This window comes from Helianthus annuus, chromosome 16, assembly GCF_002127325.2.
Source record: "Helianthus annuus cultivar XRQ/B chromosome 16, HanXRQr2.0-SUNRISE, whole genome shotgun sequence".
In the NCBI taxonomy this organism is placed as follows: domain Eukaryota; kingdom Viridiplantae; phylum Streptophyta; class Magnoliopsida; order Asterales; family Asteraceae; genus Helianthus; species Helianthus annuus.
Window position 1 is genome coordinate 168,143,725 of NC_035448.2, and position 20,273 is coordinate 168,163,997.

Here is a 20,273-nt window from a genome sequence, read left to right on the forward strand (position 1 = left end):
TCAACACATTTTATCATTGAAGCTTTGTAGTTAAGATCCTGATATATATCGGTTATTGGTCCCTTGCCGAGATATCGGTTATTGATATATATAAAGCGTAAGTGACTTGAATTATGTCCGGAAATGTCGTGGATGTCGGTTCGTTCGGTTGTATGGTTGTGTGTTTCGTAAAAATACGTAAAACGCTTTAACGATCACGAAAATGATCCAAATTTCGCAACGAATGATATTTTTTCATTCTCCTCAATAAAATATAAGATTTTATTGAGTACAAAAATATTTGGATTCGTGTGTGAGGTTCGTACTTTGAAATACGAGAATCGACAGACTTTCGTAGTTTGTCGGAAATAGTCCCTGAACTTGAATAAGCGTGTTTTTGTCATTCCTAACCCTTCGAAACTTATTTCTAAGTTATGTAAAGGGTATTTAGGGTATGTGTGGCTTATGTCCTTGTTCCGGAGTGTACGTCGCGTTAAACGGATTACGTTTAAGTATCGGTTAACAAATTACTTCCAAAAGAAAATAATTTTGAAAGCCCGAAATTTTACACAAGGTTTACACCGAATTTTAAACGTCTGACGAGCCCAACCCGGTACAGTGTGTGTAAAATACCGAATTTTAAAACATTGCCTGCCAATGAATCTCCGGCCACCAACACTTTACACTCCTTTTCCATCTGCCGGTGATTTTTTTTCTTGATTTGATCGCAACACAACAACCCACTCGAATGCTATGATTCCCAATTAAGGTGACGCATTTGATTATTGTTCCAACAGTTTTTTTGGTGTAATCACAGCAATTGGAAGCAAAAGAGATGATACATGCTGCCAAAGATTATTTCTTAAGTAACACATAATTTCTTGTAAGTTTCTTTTCATACATTGTGGCTTCGATTGGTTCCTTTTCCAAAAGATTATTTCTCCAAAACCCCTAGATTCCCAATTGAGGTACTTATAAATGTATCGGTATAGGTGGTTTCAGAAGCTAAATTGAGTTGATATCATTGCCGATTTGGATTGTTTGGGTCTGTTTGGTTTATCTCAATCTGTTTATTATTAACTTTGAATTTTCTGTTGTTAATAGGAGGAATAGAACTGTAGTTTGAGACTGTTGGTGCACTTGTGTCTGTACTTTGTCTGTATTCGGTCACGATGTAAACGATGTCCTTGTAAGTCATGTAAGTTGACCAAGTCAACCGTCCTCCTGGTTTGACTCAGTCAACAGTAAGTAAACTTGTTGGAAGTTGTCTGGCTCGAAGGTTGAGTGATCGAAGGATAATGTAGATCCTTCGATCACCTCGAAAGATATGCTTCGACTGATGGTCCTCGAAGGATGATCCTTCGAGGTCCTTCCTGATCCTTCGAAAGCATTGTATCCGAAAGATGATCCTTCGGACCATCTTTCGAATCCTTCGAGCAGACCTGCTGTGTATGGGTATATATACCCATGCAGTGTATGTGTGAGTTAGTTCTGAAGTTCTGCCATTTGCACATCCGAGAGATAGAGAGCCTTGAGAGCATTCTGTCCAGAACTCACACACACACTTTGAGAGTTTATAGAACATTTCTGTAAACATTGAGCTTGTAACCGAACCCTCATTGCATTAATACAAGTTGTGTTAATCGGTGAACTCGTGTGTTTGTTTCTCTACTTGCTACTAACTCGGTTTGCTTGCTAGCTTGGATTCCGCACTCGCTAGCAGGTTTGTATAACAAGGTTTAGGTTCGTAATCCTCCGCGAAAAGGGACCTACAAGTGGTATCAGAGCTTGGCTCTTTACCTTGTTTAAAACCGGGTTTTTTACAAGTTTTGGTGTGTTGAAACACTTGGTTTTGCACCTGTTTTTACTTGGTTTCTTGCATTTTCTTTGAGTAAAAACGTGTCTAAACTAACCGGGAGTGTTTAAAGTGAGGTTGGGTAACTTGAAAACTTGTTTTTGAGTAACTTTGTGTTTTCCGGCGAAAGCTCCGGTTAAACTTCCGGTGACTGGTTTGAAGATAAGATTATCCATTTTTGGCATAGTTTATTTCAAATCCTGGTTGGTAAGATTGTTGTCAGCCTGCCATACCCTTTTGCCGAAAGTTGACTTACCAACCAATCACCTTTTCACCAACCCGTCATATCTGTGTCAGTGTGTCAGTGCTCATTCGAAAGATATCCTTCGACATCGAAAGATATCCTTCGACATCGAAAGACAATCCTTCGATCAGTGACAGCTCGATAGATAAACATCTTTCGAGTAGTCCTTCGAAGTTCGAAACATATCTTTCGATCAGGGAATCGTTTCGAAAGATAGTTGTTTTATCTCGAAAGATAAGGATCTTTCAAGTGTGAATCTTTCGAGATTTTGAGTCTTTCGAAGCCAGTGCTCGAAAGTCAACAGTGATCCTTCGAACACTGTTGATCATTCGAACAAGTGTGATCCTTCGGAAGTTAGCTATTCGAAAGATAAGTGTCCGAAAGATAGGGATTTGACTCGAAAGATAAGGATCTTTCAAAAGGGAATCCTTCGAGTTCTTGAATCTTTCGAAATTATTGTTCAAGACTCAACAGTAATCTTTCGAGTACTGTTGATCCTTCGAACAGTAGTTGATCTTTCGATTGTGGTCTGTTTATTGTTAACAAGTTTCTGTGATTTCAGATCTTTCGAACAGGATCGTTCGGCTGTGTGATCTCTCGGATTATTCACTTAGCATTTATTTTGCTTATCAATCATGAATCCGAATTGGTGGAATCCTGCTCCAGATAGTGGTAAATATACAAGTTCAGGAGTTACTCCTTCATGGTGGGGTACACCGGCTCCTGATAGTGGAAAATACACGTGTACAAGTCTATCACCATCATGGGCCGAATCTCCAGTATCTACATCTTCACAAGCAAATGCTTTACCATCAAATCAATGGGCATTAGTAACGGGTCAAACTCCGAGTGTACAAAGTATCTTATTAAGCGAAAGCGAAACAGGAAGTTTGAATCGACCCCCAAAACTGATGAGTTTGAATGAATATCCAGGATGGGCTGAGAGGTTTAAAACATATGTTCTTGGTCAAAATACGGAACTGTGGATACGTTTCACCACAGATTTCGATCAAGCCATAGAGGTTGTTGCTTCAGAGACTGCATCATTTGCTGATCTTCCAGAAGATAAAAAGAAAACGTATGATCTGGAAAAGAAAGCATACGCCATTCTCACCCAGGCTTTGAGCAAGGATATTTATCACCAGTTCGTCAGCTTCAAGACAACTAAGAAGTTGTGGGACGGGTTGAAAACAAGAGGAGTAGGGAATGAAGCAACACGTCAGCTGCGTCATGATCTACTCAAGAAAGAATTTGACAGCTTCGCTTGCATGGATAAGGAGTCTCTGGGAGACATGAAAAGTCGTTTCTATCATCTGCTTACTGAGTTGAACAATTTTGGAGTTACAACAACTCAAGCAGAGGTGGTAAAGAAGTTTGCTGATGCCTTACCTCCTCAATGGAGTAGTTTCTTGGAAATCCTTAAGTATAACGGAGCGTTGAGAACTACAAGTTTTAACGACTTCGTGCAGCTTTTGGAAAACAAGGATCAGGAGGAAACATTGAAGGCGAAGAGAGTTCCATTGCCACAGAATCCAGAAGTGTATTATGGAACTTCCAGCTCTTCGTCTGCAAGAACTGGTTCACATGCTCCAATTCAAACGGCGTTTGTGACAAGTACAGATTGTTTTGGCAATCCAATACAAGTTCCTGTTAAGCCACCTCCCACCACAGACATATTTGGAAATCCAATCCAACCACCTCCACCTCCTCCTGCTCAACAACAACGTGCATGTTATGGAGGAACATCATCTGCTGGTCAACAATCAAAGCCAAATACAGTACAGCTCGACACTTCAAGCTTCTCCAAAGTCAGTGTAGAAGTAGCCAAGGAACACATGGAGCTACTTAACACTATAGTGAGCGCGTACTGTGGGTTGATAGAAGGTCAGATTGGCAACATTAATCTGACACAGGAAGACTATCGGCAGATAGATAAAGAAGAGATGGACTTGATGGATATCAAGTGGGCCTTTGCAAGTGCTGTAAGAAGAGCAAAGGATTGGATGGAAAGTACTGGAAGAACCAGCTTGGAAAGTAAGAGAGACACCAAGTATGGGTTCGATAAACAAGCTGTAAAGTGCTTCAACTGTGGTGAACGGGGTCACTTCAAGAGGGAATGTGCAAAGCCAGCACAGCATGGAAACCAGAACCCCTTCAGAAACCAGGGCAACCAGCAGAACCAGAACAGAAATAATGAACGTACATTAGTGCCTGTCAACAATCAAGCCAACCGGGCACTTGTAGTTCAGATGGATGAAGGTTGTGACTGGTCAATCCAGTTTGGTGGTGATGCTCCTAATGGTACAGCTTGCTTTGCTAGAGTTGTGAAGGATGTAGTTAACACCAGTGGTGGAGAATCTTCCGCCAGTGGTGGTGAATCTTCTGAGGATGAAGACTCTTCTGGGTACAGCAGGAGTGTTGATGAAGATTCATCTGGGTCAGGTGATGATCATGTGGGTGAGACATTTAATGTTTCGAATGATGTTGACTTTGATGAACTTTTGGAGGAAGCTGCAGCAGAAACTCAAAGAAGATCTGTTCTGATGGATCAAGCTGCTTGTACTTCGTCTTCTCTCCATTCAGCCTTTATGGCTAATGTCGACAGTTCTTCAAGTCAGGTATGTGTCGATGAACCCATTGCTGTAAACTGTGATAACTGTGATAGCTTGCAGGCTAAATGTGCTGAGTTAGAGGCAAACATGTCTGAGTTGCAAGCCAAACATGATGCTATACAAGCTAGTTTGTTTGACTTGCAAGACAAACATGGTTCCTTGAATGCTGAGTGGTGTGCATTGCAAAGCAAACACGAGGCTTTGCAAGAAAAATATGATGTGACATTCATCCACAATCAGAAGTTGACTGTGGATCTTTCAAAATGCACAGAAGCCAATATGTTTTATGAAAACCATGAAAAAGAATTTAAGTCAATGATTGAGACTTTAAAGAAAGATAAAACTGAATTGACTAAAATGGTTTCCAGAAAACAAACGGACATTAATTTGTATATATCTCGCCTTGAGATGATGCAAAAGGAAATGGCTTGTGTCAAAACTGAAAGTGATGCGATCCAGCTTAAGCTAGACAGTTATTTGAGCTCTAGCTATGTGTTGGATCACATCATTGACGTTCAGAAAGAAAAACGGGATGTCACATGCATAGGATACAAAAAATGTCCACCACCAGTCAGACACAATTATGATGCCATGCCTGATGAAGAGGACAGGGTTTTCTTTGAACCTTCCGTGCCTCTAGATGTTAAGGAGTTCGCTGCAGGACTCGGATACCAAAAGGAAGTATCCTCAGATTCAGATGTGTCAGCAGATACATTTGTGAGTGCTGAACAGAATCAAGATCCTCCAGTTGTGATTGAGGATGCTGATTCGTCTGATGATGAATCTGATGATACTGTCCCAGCAAAGTCTGATGCGGTAGTCAAAAATGAGGACATACCTCTTGAGAATCACATTCTATGTCATCCCCCTGTCAAACCCGCTAAGACTGTTGCAACTGAGTCCTCGTCTGAGAAGGAGTCGGAGAGTGTGAATTTGCTGTACACTCTAGTTGGTGATGATAAAATTTACTCAGACAAAGATTTTCCCATTAAGAATGTTAATCAATCCTTAATCTGTAAAGTCTTTGAGAATTCGACGAGTAAGTTCTTGGGAAAGGCAGGACCTAAAGTTACAGTTACACAGTGTCCTCCTATTCCAAAAGCTGAAATCCGAAAGCAATTTGGCAACAAGAAATTGCCAACAGTGCCAACACAGCAAAATCACACCAAACCCAAAGGTAAAGCACCGGCTCCAGTGCAAAAGAAGCCGAATCAAAAGAAGAAGAAAACTGTTAACTTTGTGAAATCGACGGGAACAGACAAAATTGAAAAGTTTGAAAACCAATCTAACTTAGATTTTGTCAAGAAAGCTATTGTCGAGAAAAGAAATGAACCAAGCAGTTCAAAACCTGGTACCTCGGGTTCACAAAGTTCAACATCATCGGCTAGACGATCATATGATTCTTCGGGGTTTGTTGAACGAAGATCATGTTTTGAATGTGGAACCATTGGACATATTATTCGTAATTGTCCATATCTTCATAAATTAAAAGGAAAGGTTGATGATCCTCGTGGCAAAACTGACCATAAGCCAACTGTTTCCACAAAACAAGATCCCCGACTTGTAAAAGAAAGGGAAAAGAAACAGAAAAGGCAACAGGTCAAGAAAATTGAAAAGGCAATTAAAACTGATGTGGTTCAAAAACAATCTGTTGCTGTAAAACCAGAAAATTCTAAAACTTCAAACAATCAAGAAGTTAAAATATTAAAGAAAGACACTGGTAAAACAAAACAGACTTGGAAACCTAAATCGGTTACTAAATCAGGGGGACCATCACAATTTACAAACCATCAAAGACAAGAAGTTATTGTCATTGATGAAAATGGAAGACCCAAGACCACAATGGCTTGGGTCCCTCTCTCCAACTAATCTCTGAATGAGTGTGCAGGAAGTTCCAGGAGGAACTATTGATAGTCTTAGGATTGTTGATAGTGGGATGTCCTTGCACAAGATAGGCGACAAAAAAAAAAAAAAATTGTTGCCTTTGATGGAGAGGGAGGAAAGAAAAAGAAAATGTGGCTGAATGAAGTTGCAAAATTCGACCAAATGAAGAACGTGCCGAAAATTTGGTCATTCTGGTTTTTGATCGGGTCCTCAGGAACGAATGAAGTGAAATGTGTGTCGATGCCTTGGAGTGCATTGAACATCCGCACACCGTTTCTGAAAGAGAAAGTCAAAGACCTTCGCTGGTGAAATGTGGAAGACCAGCCGGACCCGGAGGTTTATGAGCTTGTTGCTGTTAAGAGACTTTTCAGTAGTTGCAAATTCGACCTTGAAGTCCACACCGGGTGGATATCCAGTTGGGAGAGTGCTTAGATTCCTTGCAATGCACGGAACAGTTGCAGGATACGCCTTTAAATTCTTAATCTCTCCTATACTTGTCGATATTTTAACTGCTTTGTGAATTGTTATTATCTCGTACAGCACTCTTTGACCTGACACGTTGATCTCGGATATCACCTCACAAGTGATTGTTTCAATATGAAACTCATCAATGTTGTCATGGTCCGCACCGCTTACCGACATGCCAACTCATTTTTCCAAAATTTGTTAAATCCTTTCTGATAAAACTAAATTTTGGTAAACGGCATTAAGGTCAAGCACAAGAGTAAACCAACATCGGAAAGTCATTTTTGTAAATACCTTTGTGTTTTAAAATTTTGTCTTAGTTTATTGATTTTAGGGGGAGTAAATCCAAAAATCTGAAAATCCAAAAACATCGAAAAATTTCAAAAACACAAAAACAATAGAAAAACAAAAATGAGTTTCCTGGCGAGCAAAAGAGAAAATGATAGTACATCAGTGGTCTATCCAAGCCTCTTTAAACCTTAAATGAAAAACGATAAGCAGCTCTATATAAGATGTATCGGTAGGCTCACAATCATTTTAAAGTGTGCAGGGTGATATAAATCTTAATCGACTGAAGACCAGGTGGGAACCATTCATTGGCATATGGTCTTAGTACCGAAATTTCGTTTGATAGATTGCCGAGGTTCTGAGATATTCGGTCTTTATGCTGCTTATCATCTGGGTATCATGGTTGTATCTTTTACCGAAAAATAACGGGGACGCAAGTCTAGATCTTCCATGATACTATACATACGTGTACATATTACATACTGCATTCGACCTCAATAAGTGATAAACAATCACATGTCCAAAACAAATAAGTGATAAAAATATCACATTTTTCCGGGTGTCAAGTTCGTCTCTCTGCTGTACGGAAGTACTGACCTGTTCACGGACTTGCACCTGTGCCCTCATGCATACGAAAATCAAGTTCCTCATCAATAAGTGATTATATCACAAAGGGCTTGTTTTCAAATCAAAATAAGTGAGTATCTCACAGCTTATACGGTCAAACAGATGATAATCGGTATACTCACCGGTAAGATGAACTCTCGTGCATACCTTGATACGGGAATGTGTCGTGATGTGGATGAACACCGGTCGGTAAGTATAAATCATACCTTAACGTATCCCCTCGCCATGATTACATCTGATAAGTTGAGCTTAAGTGGACAACAATACCGATAATTGTTATAGGATGCTTATCTTAATGTTAACTAACTGAACAACAAGAGTGTTTTGGCATGACCGTACACTGATATGATTCTCTTACCCTCGAAACTCGCAAAAAGAATGTTTGTATATATTTATTTACTGCTTAACTTTTATTATTTCTTTTAAACAGTTTCGTCGTTTGGTGCATATCAGCACGACATTAGCGGTGATGTCGTTTGATAACACTCAAAGGATTTTAACTTGTTGTCTTTTAATTTCAAAAATACCAAAAAGATTTTAGGCGTGTTTTAATATAAACTTTATAAAAGCCAAAAAGATTTTCTTTCTACTTTATTTTCGATCGTACGATGTTGGAGCTCGAGTCTTCGTTACCTGAAACCTGACTGAAAACCAAACTGACTAAATCTTCATAAACGGTCGAAATTTGCATGGTTTTGAAAGTTAAAGACTTAAATTGACAAACTTATTAAACTTTCAAACTGTCGGACGGTGTTTGATTATGACATGGTCATTCGTGTGTCATTTGTTTATATACTATATTCCAAGCAGTTGTTCTCATTACGCGTTTAGATTTCTTGCATGTGCAGATTCTAAAGGCTAGGAGAACATGGTCGATGACAAGCTCTGGAATGAAGACATGACGAGAAGGCACTCAAAAGATGAAGATGATCGAGTTGCCGCTGGCCATCATCAACACCACAAGGATCTCACTTCATAAAGATAAAGTCTTTTCACGAGCATAACTCAAGGGGGAGCTTATGTTAAGGGGGAGTTTGTCAACACACTTCCTACATGATACGGGTAGTTTGTTGATACACTCTCTGCTTTCAAGACGTGAAGACTTTGAAGATCCTCCGACTTTGAAGACTTGAAAGGACATCAGAGTTTTGATAACTCGAAGGCCCAAGACCGTCGAAGTACGAGACGAGTCTACAACCATAGAAGATAAAGACAAAGCTACAGCCAAGGGGGAGTTTGTTGGTGCACTTGTGTCTGTACTTTGTCTGTATTCGGTCTGTATGTAAACGATGTCCTTGTCAGTCCTGTAAGTTGACAAAGTCAACCGTCCTCCTGGTTTGACTTAGTCAACAGTTGAAAGATGTTCTGATCGAAGGATAGATCCTCGAAGGATGCTGTTGATCCTTCGAGGTGCACGAAAGATATGGTTCGACTGATTAGACCTCGAAGGATGATCCTTCGAGGTCAATGCTCATCTTTCGAACATGTTGTGATCGATAGATGATCCTTCGGACCATCTATCGAATCCTTCGAGCAGACCTGCTGAGCTGGGTATATATACCCATGCATGTGTTGAGTTCTGAAGTTCTGCCATTTGCACATCCGAGAGATAGAGAGCCTTGAGAGCATTCTGTCCAGAACTCACACACACACTTTGAGAGTTTATAGAACATTTCTGTAAACATTGAGCTTGTAACCGAACCCTCATTGCATTAATACAAGTTGTGTTAATCGGTGAACTCGTGTGTTTGTTTCTCTACTTGCTACTAACTCGGTTTGCTTGCTAGCTTGGATTCCGCACTCGCTAGCAGGTTTGTATAACAAGGTTTAGGTTCGTAATCCTCCGCGAAAAGGGACCTACAGAGACCATATCATATGTTAGTGTGCTCACATAGATCTTTTCTCTTCCCTTACATACTTGGGACCTAAGCACCCTGTAACCATGGCATTTGACAGTTGACACTATTAGATTCATATATAATAGCTAACTTTATCAATTAGTGTTTTGATAAATTCTCGGTGGCATATATGAGTTTTGACAATATGATCAAACCAGCTGACAAAACACAGAAACAATCACTACCAGCCAAACTCATGCCGTGCGTTTCATCAACTCTTGGCATCTGAAACATATTTTACTTAGAGATCCACATCACCAACGTGTCGCACTTCAGTGCCTGCACGGCCTTGCTTGTAGGTTGATTCCAAACAAACTATACACATAGCTGCCACCTACGACCTTCACATTCGCCAAAAACTAGCCGGACCCTTTCTAATTTGGATCCTTGTTTCACTTTTAAATACTATGATTTCAGATTGTTTCTAATCCTCATCATATTTATTGATATACCAACTTTGACATGTCATCAATCTTGGTAAATTCAAGGTAGAAAATTTTCATTATTCCTGGTGTGACGGTGTATCAATGTTCAATAGGATGAGAATGTAAACTCTCTAGAAATCCATATATTTGAATTTGAAGGTGGAACAAGAACTTATTAATTATTATGGATAAAAGCTATTTTTCTCCCGCACCACGGGCTTTGACTTCTTGTTCCTCCTTGTCAGCATCATGCGCAACACCCACAACTGTGTGTTGTTCAACTTCACAGACTCAATGGTCTGCAACCGCGGAAACCACTCCACCGTCTTCAAACTTGGGACCGCAATGGTCTCTGCTATGATCGTCTCGGTCACATTCCGAAACGTCATATTTGCAACAATGGCAGCAGCCTTGATGTAAAAGAACTTCATCTTCCACTTCGTCATCCCCTTGGGAGGAGTTATCAGTTTGGGACTACCCTCTCGTTGACGGAAGGAAAAGAACCCCAAGGACACCGTCATTTGATAAAACCGTCGGAAATCTCCAACGGTAGGCTCTATGCCAAGAGCACGAAAGGTGAATTCAAAATTTCGAATCCGGATCATACCAAACGGACTCAGTTGAGAAATGTGGACCTTGTACCACTCCAAAACCTCGACAACAAAAACAGTCAAAGGTAACCGGAGATTACAGTCACCAAAAAAGTCTGCCCACATGGTCACGTAACCGGCCGGAGCATCGGCACCGGTGTCACCCTCCGATGGGTAGCAGGCCCCATATTCAGGGGGCATTTGGACATCAAGAATCAGACGATCAAAGGTCTTCTTGGTCCACTTTAACTCCGGTAAACCACCACCGGCGGCTCCCCCCTCTTCTTCCTCCGCCACCACCGGCGATGAAGGCTCCGGGTTTTCACCCTCCACATTGTGTGGATTTGACGGTTCAGCCATCAAGAATATAAAAGATGTACACTAACAACCTCACCGGAATTTTCAACAAATATCGTCGGAGAAGACAAAGGAAAGGTTTCTCTCACCGGCAAATTTTTGAAATTTCGAACAAGTGAGGGGAAACCACGAACGGTTTCCCCTTATATACCCATCGCAATTAATGCGGAGGGAGAAAACGAATCATCACGTTCAAAAAGAACGAATTGCGCGACACCACGTGTCAAGCGCCGTTTTCGCTGACGGTTATCACGCGCGCGTGGCCGCCCACGCGCCTGGCATAAGAGACGTTTACACTCCTTGCTACAGTGCATTTAATGCCTCGGGCAGTGCAAATGTCCTTTCATTTCAGCACATGCCAGAAAATCTCAACAACTTCCACCAACTCACACGTGCGCTCAGCCACGTATGTAACAAAAAGCGACTACCTTATCCAATTGCAAGCGGTATGCGGTTTCTCTGGTTCCCGCACCATAACCCATACCGCATATCGTTTTTTTTACATACCCCTAAAAATAGGCAAAATATATGTCTTCACACTATAAGGGGGTATAATACCTTTCCGCACTACCCACGAGCACACGTGGAATATGCGGAAATGACACACACGAGCCCGTTCAGGTGTGTCAGATACTCAGAACCAGCGTTGTTCTTTGGACTGAACCGCATCTCAGATACAGGTAAACCGCATTGCCTTCATTCTCTTCAAGCTTCAAATCCCTCCTGTCCGGTTCACAACCGCAGAGGGTACATGAACACCTTCTTTAACGTGAAGAAGGAAGGGAATGTACGCACGCGCACATCAGCAACCCTGACTCCTGAACCTTCAAGAGCCACATCCGAGCAACACACCCGTTTCGAGCGAATATGGGAATGCAAAGCCGCAGACACTCATGAGTCACTGCGGACATAACCATAGCTTCCGGAAATGGTTGCTACGGTGGAGCCACAACTAACTCCACATCGAGGAACGAAACTACTCCAAGGAAAACTCCTCGGTATTGGAGCGGGAAGGAAGGTGCCTAAGGAAGAGAGGCGGACGAGATCCCTAATAATCACAATAGCCCTTGTCGAACAACAAGCGGTCGAACAAGCGGTAACAAGTCTGCTTATGACTTTGTTACCCTACTTGTACGTTGGATAGAATAAACAATGATGGGCATTACCATGCCTATGATCATGTTTATTTGACCGTTATCCAGAATCACATTGTTCGACCAAACATGGCCAACAATGACGCAAGTGCCCAACGTTGCTCCCACAACCGTGGCCAACAATGTCAAGCAACGAGGTAACCGCAAAGGACGTGTGGTTACTTGAGAGCTAATGTGAAGAACATGAACACCCCACGAAAGGAATCATCATTAGATATCCAATCATGGGAACAACATGCTCTCTTCTTCATTCACCACTTCAAAGGTTGGGTCGAAGTTTGTGCACACCTTCAACCACATCTCAAAGATTGGTTCGAAGTTTGTACACTTCCTCCAACTAATTCCTACAGTTGGTTCAGCACACCAACAGGTGGCAACCAGCCAAAGGCTGAGAATTTCGCATCAGACGAAACATTTTCACCGGTACGGAAGAGGCGTCAAAAGACCCTTCCAGACCTCCAGCTTGATTTACAAACAGCAAAGACCATCCACATGGTCTAGGATCTTCTCCAGACTCCAAACTACCTTCTAAACACCATAGTCCAGTACTCCTCCCACATACAACTTGTATGTGACAGCAACACTAGACTGGGGGGACTTGAAGGGGTATGGTCCCAGATCTCGCGTCAGCATCGACCGCGAGTGACCATTATCCTTATCAAAACCCCCACCAGTTAACAACCTACTTGTGCCCATGCGAGAACGCATCGACACAAGGGGTGAATCCAATCTATCTAGTAACGAAGGAGGACTTACATGGAACATGAGAACGGTAGAGTGATGCGACATAGCATCACATCTGGTGTATGAAAACGGAAGTATTCACAGCGATGCGGCCTCGCACCGCGTCCAGTGAACACTTCTATCAATACAAGGAAGCTGGATAACAGCAACAGTCACCACAGGCGACGATGCGGCCAGCACCGCATCTCGCGTATTTCTTGATCACTAGCAAGAGACGCGATAACATCAGATGTTACCGCAGACAGCGATGCGGCTAGCACCGCATCCTATACGCTCAACAAGTGGGACTGACACCACAGTGCAAGTGGAACCAATGGCAGTCACCTGTCAGATCTACGGAAGCGACAGACTGACGTGGCGTCGTCTCAACCAGCATGCCGTCAGTCTATCCATCCACCTCCTCCTTCACCCCTCGGCTATAAATACCAACCCCAAACCAGGTTTGAGGTATCTCTTCACAACTCTCTCACTACTACTACTATCTTACTTTGCTTCCCAAGCAAACTACTGATTCTCACGCCGGAGTGGTAACAAGGAGCACCCCCCACCCCATCCTCCTTGTTACGAGTCACGGTTTGTTTCCTTGTGCAGGAGATCAACCCACCGGTGATCCGGCCAGCGATCCTCGAGAGGAAGGGATTAACCCTTCTTGACGAGACCAGTGAGTTAACCCTGCCCGGTTAACCATTGTTTCATCAGTTTCTTTTCCTAAATTGCGGCTTCGATTGGTTTCTTTTCCTAAAGATAATTTCTCCAAAAACCCTAGATTCCCATTTGAGGTATTTTAGGATCCCTTTAAATGTATCGGTTACTATAGGTTGTTTCAGAAGCTAAATTGAGTTGATATCATTGTCGATTTGGATTGTTTGGGTCTGTTTGGTTTATCTCAATCTGTTTATTATTAACTTTGAATTTTCTGCTGTTAACAGGAGGAATAGAACTGTAGTTTGAGACCATATCATATGTTAGTGTGGTCACATAGACCCTTTTCTCTTCCCTTACATACTTGAGCCTTTTACCTCGATGGCGATAGAAATAAAACTGCAGTTACCAGAATGCCCAAACTCTTAATACATTCTATCTTTGAAGCTATGTAGTGATATATCGGTTATTGGTCCCTTGCCGAGACATCGGGGCAGAATATCGGTACCGATAATATCGGCGATATTGACCGATATATAACCGTATATCACCGATTTTCCCAATATCGGTATCTTTCTTCTTAGTTCTACCATTCGTCTTTCTTCTTATTGTTGCTATTAGTGTTTTAAGTCTTAATTGTTAGTTGTTAGTGTTTTATGTCTTAGTTAGTTCCTACTTGCTACAATTGTTAGTGTTTTGCAAGATGCAAAAGGTTAACTTGTTGATGGCAGGAGAGTACTGAATTATTAGTGTTAAATTGCATATATAAAAATTAGCATGATTTTAGAATTACCGACATCCCACCGCGATAACCGATATTTCAAATATAGGTCCTTGACCGATATCTGATATTTTACCGCATTAACTACTTAGCTTTGAAGGACCTAAGCACCGTGTAACCATTGCATTTGACAGTTGACACTATCAGATTAATATAAAATAGCTAACTTTATTAATTTGTTTTGAGTTTATCTAGTTTTATCCGGTTTCTTAATTTATCTTGTTTTTTAGCCTTGTATATTTTATACAGTTTTCTTTCAATTTCACATGCTACGATAGGCATTTTCATGCAAGTCTGAGACTCATATTTTCTTATTCATCCTTAGGGTGTCGTCAGTGTATCATCCATGGTCAGGAAAACTACTGTTTTGTCTTCTTCATTTTCTTTTTCTTATTCAATTTTTATATATTGGAGCCCTCAAGTTCTCATATTTATCCTTGCGAACTTGTTTGACTAATTCCCATTGACATATATGGTCCTAGGAAACAATCACTACCAGCCAAACTCATTCTGTGCCTTTCATCAACTCTTGGCATCTGAACCATATGTTAGTTGGAGATCCACATCACCGTCGCGTCTCGCTCCAGTGCCCGCACTGCCTTGCTTGTTATGGATAAAGTCCAACTAATTTTTGGGTGACCGCCTCTGGAGGTAGGTGGTGGCGATATGTAGGGTTTTTTCCGAAACTTCCATCAAGCAATGCGGTGCTGGTGCTGGTGATGTTGGGATCTTGGAAAAAGTCGACCACGATCCCCTTGTCATGACGAGTAGTCGAGTAGTGACACATGAGTCGGTGGATGGTAGTGATTGTGTCTGGTTTTGATAGCTGCTGTTAGACGAGTTTGATTATTTGGCAAAGACGATCCCGACGCCAGAGTTGATACTTGGTGTGGTCATGGGGACACATCTAATATTTTCAGGGCTTTGATACATCAAGATCATCTTGAGTGATAATGATCCTAGTTTTTCCCTCTGCAGTGATGATTGGCGGGAAATACTCCTTGACAGTTTCATTTTCTTCATTTTGCTTCATCATTTGAGCATACGAAAGACTTCCAGCCCTATGGTTATCCCAACAAGACCTTTTCTGGTTAATAGATAAACTGTAGCAGCAGCAGATGTGGTACCCCCCGGCATCCTGAATTGTACCATTAGCAGCATCAGCAGGGACCGGGACAGCAGGGTTTGAGCTCGTATCAGTGCTCGAGTCAGGACCTGTGTTAACGACTAAACCATTACTCTTTACCACATCCGAAACCCCATCAACAGACAGGTTGGACTAAAACCGGTTCATCCTCATCCATATGCACTGAATTCGCTGCACTTGTATGCTCCTGGGCTTCACCAGCGTCGCTTTGTTCATCACCATTTAGGGCATTAGAGTTAGCCACAATAACTGTAGCCCATCTCAATGGACCCGTTTTTGTCTTTGCTGAGATTCGTTGGGTTTCTTCCACAAACCCCTTAATTCAAAGGTCTGAAAGCATAGGGCCATACTTGACCACTGGTTTTGCTCTGTTATTCTTCCTGAAATACTTGATTTTGACCCCTCCCCTTTTAGGGTTAGCAGATATGTACCCACCTGGTGGAAGCCCTGCTTCCCGCATAAGAGCATGGTCATGTGCAGCTTTTTAAGCCTGAATCTGAGCTAATTCTTGGTCCACAGGCCTCGTATCACAACTGGGTTGCATTATTCATAAATTTTAGATAAGAATAATCCAACTTCAAATATCTTCTTCATGTTACATTATTCATATTCATAAATTTTAGCAAATTTCCCTTAACGAGAACATGCATAAATAGTTCTGTATAATAAATTTAATCATTTGTGGTAGCTTTGTGAGTTTTAGTTCAAGGAGTTACGAGTACAATAATACTAGCAGATTAAGTCGAGTAAAGGCTAACCATCTTTGTATATTTGATGATCTATTAACTGATTTGTGTGAGTATTGAGTAACGAGTAAAAATTGAACAACAAATATAATCCATGGTATATGCACATTTCCGACGGTATCCATATTTGTCCAAGTTCAATGAACCCAGAGCTACAAAGCGTAAGTAAATAAAACTGCTAATCGTCAATATGCAGCCCCAAAACCAAAACTCAAACGCTTATACAGAATTAGGGCTCCAAATCACTTTCTTCCAAATCCTTTATCCAACACAAAGGCACACACACCCTAACCCATTCTACATTGCGTTTCTTTCTTTCGTGAACAACGAAATCCATCGGGGATCGTTGCATCTGTCTCTAAAAAATGGTTCGGAGGAACTCATCGAAGGTTAGACGCATGGCTCGGGAACTGTCGGACGATGATCGGATCACCCGATTGCCAGATGCTGTGATCCATCACATTTTTTCGTTCATAGATACTCGATCTGTTGTTCGAAGTAGTCTTCTATCACAAAGCTGGAAAAATACATGGAAATCGCACCCGCATTTGAACTTCGAGATCGGTCCATCTCCCGATCAGGTAAGCGGCTCTAAATTCCCCAATTTCACGCAACGCTTTCTATCTAAGCGTGATGACGTTACGGAGCTTTCCACCATCGCGTTCCGATCAAATTCAATCACTCTTCGGCTTCTTAAAAAGATCATACTCTATGCAATGTCGCACAAGACCCGGAAGCTAAAGATTGAATTCTCGGGTGATAAGCTAACACGACGTGGCGGATTTGATTCATCTTTGCTTAGATCTCGATATCTTCAACACCTTTCTCTAAACATTGATTTTGGGCTTAAAATCAGTCCATCTCTGACATGGGATTTTCCGGCTCTAACCACTCTAACTATTAAACGTGTTACGTTCACGTTACAACTTGTTAATGATGATGCAAGTAAGTCTGTTGATCTGTTTTCCCGATTTCCGAATCTGAAAACTCTTGCGTTGGATGACTGTACGTTATCTGATATTGATACTTTCATAATCAAGTCAAGTGAGTTAGAGAGTCTATACTTGATCGGTATTTATCATTCGTGTGAGTTTGTGGTCTCTGCACCAAAGCTTTCATTGTTCACGTATAACGGCATTGCTCGGTTTTCGTTATCAGCCAAAGATCTCAATTCATTAAATACAGTAAATTTTCAAACGATCTATAGTAGATCTATTGAGGAGCATTCTATGTTACTTGGGTTGATGATGAAGACGTTCCAACAACTCTATAAGGCAAAGTCTCTTACCATAAACTTAGAAGCCTTGAAGCTTCTTTCTATGTTCCCAGAATTGTGTGAAAGACGAAATTGCCCTTTCACAAGTCTGCAGAGTTTGACTGTGGTTTCAGGCCACTGGCTACCGCATTCCTTGACTGGGTTTTCCGGTGTTTTCGATTATTTCAGTCGCAGCTCTCCGGCTCTCAAGATTCATATCGATTCGAATCCAACACCTTTGCGGTTCCGTTATTAGTGTTTTGATCCTGTCTGCAGCATGAAGAAATCATTGTCTGGTTGCTGGTAAGGTCAGTCAAAATTCTTTTATATTAAACTTGCAACTGCTGCATGCACAGGTACATATTATGGTTACGTGTGTAGAATGTAAACTAATGTGTTTTTCACAATAAATTCGAACACAGTCACATTATATACATATTATGAACATGTGCATGTAAAAGAAAACTATTGATATTATATGTTTACAAAATATAATTCAAATCACATTAATATGCACATGTGCATGGAATACAAACTAATCTATTTGTATACTAAATCCAAACAAGAAAGATTATATTCATACTTTGTGCATGTAACAAAATAAATATGTAAAAAAAGATGATACACGAGTATTCACATTGTAGAGGGATGGGAGATTGAGGACATAACTTCGTGGAGATTGAGATGGTTTGGGCATGTCAGGAGATGGTTTAGGGGTTGCTAGTATTTCAGGCAAGATTTGGGAGGGGAGATTTAGACGGTTTGGGCATGTCAGGAGGAGGCAGACAACATACACCGGTTAGAATAGTTGAAACACTCATTGTAGAGAGAAGGAGGAGTAGAGGCAGGCTGAAAATGACTTGGGATGAGCGGATTAGGCAAGATTTGCCAGATTTGCACCTCTATGAGGACATGGTTGAGGACAGAACTTCGTGGAGATGTAGGATTAAGGTTAAGGACATTTAGGAGTTTGGCCTGGTTTTGATTTGGTTCTTGTCTTATGAGCTTAATTTTTCAGTTTCTATGAGGTGCTAAATAGCTTTTTATAGGTTTTCACCTATTATGTGTCGGAGTTTTACTAACAAATACTTATTTATTTATGTGTTTATCTTTATTATTTTTGTTTCTACCTTTTGATTTGTTTCTACCTTTTTTCAGAAGCTTATGTCTTGGTTATGGTTTTGGAGCTGGGGGTCTCACCGGAAGCAGCCTCTCTATCTTCTGAACCCTTGTTTCTCTTTGTTTTTTTTTTTTTTTTTGACAGAGGTGGAGAATCAAATTAAGGATGTCATTTCTTTGAACGAACTTCAGTTTATGTTTTGGTACCTGAAGCTTGGCCTAAGGCTCGGTTAAAGGTTTTAGCTAGCCGCTCTACAGCTCTAAAAAAGCTAGCCAATCTTGAGTGGCTCACAAGCAGCTTGGTTTGTTCACACCCCTAATGCCGACATGAGAATGTGCCCAAAAGTAGCAATATCCTCCAGATCAATCTAGAGAATACAAGCCAATCGAACCATTTCATATGTCCTTAACTCTGTCTTACCGCTTACATGGATAAATTTTATTTGTCTAGCTTGCTTAATATTTCATATGTCCTTAACCATGTTGTGGACAAGAATACAGTGAGTTGTCTAGACATATTGTTTAGTTTTCAGAAATGCCATGCTTGTTGCTTGTAGAAGATCTTCTGTATATGTTTCGTCTGCACATATGCTTTATTCGTTTTCTGCTACCATTTTAATCCAACCACACTACTATACAAAACATTATTAGGGAAGTGAAGAAATTTGGCGTTAATACGGTGACTGAACTTTCCACTGGTACAAAAATTACTTCTTTGAATTTTCTTCTAGCCTGGTAGTATCAAGGTGTGGCGAGGTGAGGTTTTAAGACTTGTGTGTGAGATAGCCGGTCAAAAGAAAATTTATAAAAACTAGTGTTCGATTTGTACATGGATTTTGAATCGTTTTTAGGTTTTTAGACACCGGTGTTATTGCTTAAAGTTAAAATACATGTTTATGGTGTATTAGATGTACTCATTTTGTTATTCTGTGGTCATTTATATATGTTAAAGTGTTGAACACTGTCTTGGTTTGTTTTAAAGTTTGCTTTCTGTAACCTATACAAACATGTTTAGAAACTTAACTTTGTTAGTCAAAGGGGGAACTTCACGGGAGTGTGAAAATGTACTTATTCTAAAGGTGCATATGGTATGTTGTTTTTCATAATGACAAATCTTCTGTTTGAATTTGGTTTATTCATTATGACAAATCTCAACAATTTTGTACGGAGCCTAATTTTTTATTGGTTTATTATTCATGTCCACGTGTCTTTTTCTTAATATATTTGTTAAAGTGTTAACCAATGTCTTTTGGTTATATTATTTTCTTAATAATTGTCTTTTGGCGCCATCGTCTACTTCCTCGTTACATGCCCAAACAATCTCAATCTCCCCTTCAAGTCCGGCCCTAGGGGTGGGCTAGCAACACACCTTGCTGATGCCTGTTTTTTTTTTTTTTTTCTGGGAAATTGGTGGCTGAGAGTCACAGTCACACTGAAGGCAAATTTCTTCTGATATCGGTA

General features: G+C 40.8%; 1 long non-coding RNA gene across 1 annotated transcript; it reads left to right on the forward strand.

Moving 5' to 3' along the window:
- Positions 1 to 779: 779 nt before the first annotated feature.
- On the forward strand, positions 780 to 19,368 carry LOC118487944. The gene is made up of 2 exons (XR_004882925.1): positions 780 to 862; positions 18,958 to 19,368. It is a non-coding gene; the product is annotated as an uncharacterized LOC118487944 (long non-coding RNA).
- Positions 19,369 to 20,273: the final 905 nt, after the last annotated feature.